General features: G+C 42.2%; 1 protein-coding gene across 1 annotated transcript in view; it reads left to right on the forward strand.

Moving 5' to 3' along the window:
• BLOC1S6 (biogenesis of lysosomal organelles complex 1 subunit 6) overlaps positions 1-3,299 on the forward strand; it is a 16,361-nt gene that overhangs the window by 253 nt on the left and 12,809 nt on the right. The gene's annotated exons all lie outside the window — the stretch shown is intronic.

A 3,299-nucleotide genomic window follows, 5' to 3' on the forward strand; every position in this document is an offset into this window, starting at 1 on the left:
GGTGCGTGGGGTGGGGCGGGGCGGGGCGGGCGGGACCCGAGTGGGTGGGTCTCCGGGCCGCCCCGCGGGAATAAGGTGCTTTCGGCAGCTGCCGCCCGGAGGCTCTGTGCCCAGCGCTGAACTAGGGAACCTTGCCGGCTCTCCTGGCCAGAGGAGGAGGCAGGAAACGAGATCTGGGGGGAAGCGGTGTTTGGGGTGCTGTTGGTGGGGGTTGATGGTGAAGGCATTCTGAGTTTGTGTATTGACTGCAGCACACTGTTGGCTATTTGTTACACGTTAGTGGTTGAGGATGAATTTACCAGAAGGATGATTGGTTTGTAATTCAGAGAATTGATGTATCCAGTAATATTGCACACTCACTCATGAAATGATTATCTTGCGTTTTGACCTTACTGCGTCCTTCTTCCAGCAGTCTGAGTTTCTCAGCCCGAGTTCGAGGAGAGATTTAAACCCTAATGGCCTAGGGCATCTATTGAATGTAATGAATGACTTGCTCTGCATCCATAATGATACTATATTTGTACTATCCTAGGGAGAATTGAGAAGGTAGTCACTCAAAGCAGTTTCTGTGTTCTGCGGTTCAGATGAGGAACCCTAGGTGAGAAAGGCTTCAGGACTTTGGATGTACCTTTACTTGTACTTCCTGTTCCAGAAATATAGGGGTTACCCCAAAATAGCGCTCTCAGCCCTTTCTTGGTGGTGCTTTTCCTCAGTGACCTCCCTCTCTTCACACCTTCCTAAGTTGCTTCTGTAAATATCACTTCCTTGTATGTAAGTGCAGGTTGGGTCTCTCTCTGCTTGCTCCTCCATCTGCTTGCTGGGTACTCTGACATGGTTATTTTGCACTAATCTCACACACAGCATGTACATAAATAAAAGTAGATGTCTGATCCTATTAATGGTGCCAAGTCACTATCATTTGAAACTTTGACATTACTCTTGTCTCTTTCCTCCCACTTGCCTCCTACCTCTGTTTAGTCCAGGGGATTCTACTGTACAATTTCCATCTCCTCTTTGCATTTTCACCTTTATAACAACAGTTGTAAGGCTAGTCCACCTCCAGTCTCTTATTCATTCCATCTATCCCACTGTCACGTCACTGCCCCAAGATAAAGCTCCCATGATGCCATTTCCTTGCTTGGAAACCTTAAATGGTTCCTTACTAAATTAAGGGCCAAACACATTATCTTTGCATTCAAGGGTCCTCATAGGCTGGCCACATGGTCTTAGAGCTCACTACTGCATATGTCTCATGCTCCAGACACCCCAAACTAACCTCTCTTTCCAGAGCCAGCCTATATTCCCACCTTTCCTCATGCTGCTTCCTTTACCCATATTGCATCCCTTCCTCTCCTGCCTTAGAATTCTTACCCATTTGGAAATAGTAGCCCTCATAGGTTGCTGATGGAAGTGTAAATTGGTGACATCTCTTAGGAAAGCAGTTTTGCAATGTCTATTTTTTTTTTATAAATTTATTTTATTTACTTTTGGCTGCGTTGGGTCTTCGTTGCTGCGCGCGGGCTTCTTCATTGCAGTGGCTTCTCTTGTTGCAGAGCACGGGCTCTAGGCACGCGGGCTAGTTGTGGCACGTGGGCTCTGTAGTTGTGGCTCACGGGCTCTAGAGTGCAGGCTCAGTAGCTGTGGCGCACGGGCTTAGTTGCTCCATGGCATGTGGGATCCTCCCGGACCAGGGATGGAACCCGTGTCCCCTGCATTGGCAGGCAGATTCTTAACCACTTCGCCACCAGGGAAGTCCCTGCAATGTCTATTAAAAAATGCATAAACACCTTGTTCCATTAATCTATTTATAAGAATTTATTCTATAGAAACAGTGATATGAATATGCAAAGACAAGCAAGGAAGCTCACTGCAACATTGTTTGAAAAAGCAAAAAGTGGAATAGGTGTCTTATTTTCTTTGTCTCAGTCTACTCGGGCTGCTATAATAAAATAACATAGGCTGGTGGCTTAAACAACAGACATTTATTCCTTGAAGTTCTGGAGGCTGTGAAGCCCAAGGTCTAGGTGTGGGCAAAATATGTTCCTGGTTAGGACCCTCTTCTGATCTTGCAGATGGCTGCCTTCCACTGTGTCCTCACATGGTGGAAGGAGAGAGTTCTGGTCTCTCTTCCTCTTCTTTTAAGGTCAATAATCCCATCATGGGGACCCTACACTCAGACCTCATCTAAACTTAATTATTTCCCAAATACCCCCACCTCCAGATACCATTACATTGGAGGTTAGGGCTTCAACATGTGAATTTTGGGGGAAGGACACATTTAGTTCATTACAATAGGGAACTGGTTAAACAAAATGTGGTAGAATTCTGTTAAAAAGAATGGAGTAGATTCATACATGTTGACCATATCTGAGATATATATTTATGAGAAAACTTGTAGAACAGTATAAACAAGATTTCATTTGTGATAAAAACAGGGTTTAACCATATGTATGCAAAGACAATTTCTTGAAGGCTATGTAAGAAACTCCAGAGTGACTCTCTGGAGTAAGGTAGTGAGGAGTATTTTTACTTTTCAGGTTATACCCCCTTCTTTTGTATTTTAAGTTTTTACAATGAGTAACAGTTAAAAAGAAAAAAGAAAGGAATGAATATTCTATCCATTCTTCAAGCTTCAGCTCAAATGCCCACCACACCTCCTTTAGGAATTATTCCCTGATATCCCTGATGAAAGTGATCTTTCTCTAATCTATGACACTTCTCACATTCTCTGATTCCCCTGTATGGAGCTTTTTCAGGGATGGGAACTTGCCTAATTTATTGTTGTAACCTCAAAAACTAGTACATAAAATGTATGTGCAGCAAATGTTTCTTGTCTCCCACAATAAAGTACCTTGAACTTAGTGAATAAATGTGTGTAAAAACATGAGAAACTTCGACTCTTCCAATAATTTAACCAGAAGACTGGGGTAGGGTAAGGGGGTTGGTGTGAGTTAAAATGTATATATAGTTTAAGGAAGGTGTATTGGTTGTTATTCCTTAAAGCTGAAATATCCTTATTTGGTTGTTTCTGTTTGTCTGTAATACTTAGGTTTTCTATGTATATATATATGTATATACATATGTATATACATGTATATATATGTATACATATCTATGTATATATATATATTTAAATATATATATTTTTAAGTATATATATATTTAAATTTATTTATTTTTAAAATTTATTTTTGGCTGTGTCAGGTCTTCGTTGCTGTGTGTGGGCTTTCTCTAGTTGCGGTGAGCGGGGGCTACTGTTTGTTGCAGGGCGTGGGCTTCTCATTGCGGTGGCTTTTCTT

This window comes from Neophocaena asiaeorientalis, unplaced genomic scaffold (assembly GCF_003031525.2).
Source record: "Neophocaena asiaeorientalis asiaeorientalis breed wild unplaced genomic scaffold, Neophocaena_asiaeorientalis_V1.1 scaffold713, whole genome shotgun sequence".
Taxonomy (NCBI): Eukaryota; Metazoa; Chordata; class Mammalia; order Artiodactyla; family Phocoenidae; genus Neophocaena; species Neophocaena asiaeorientalis.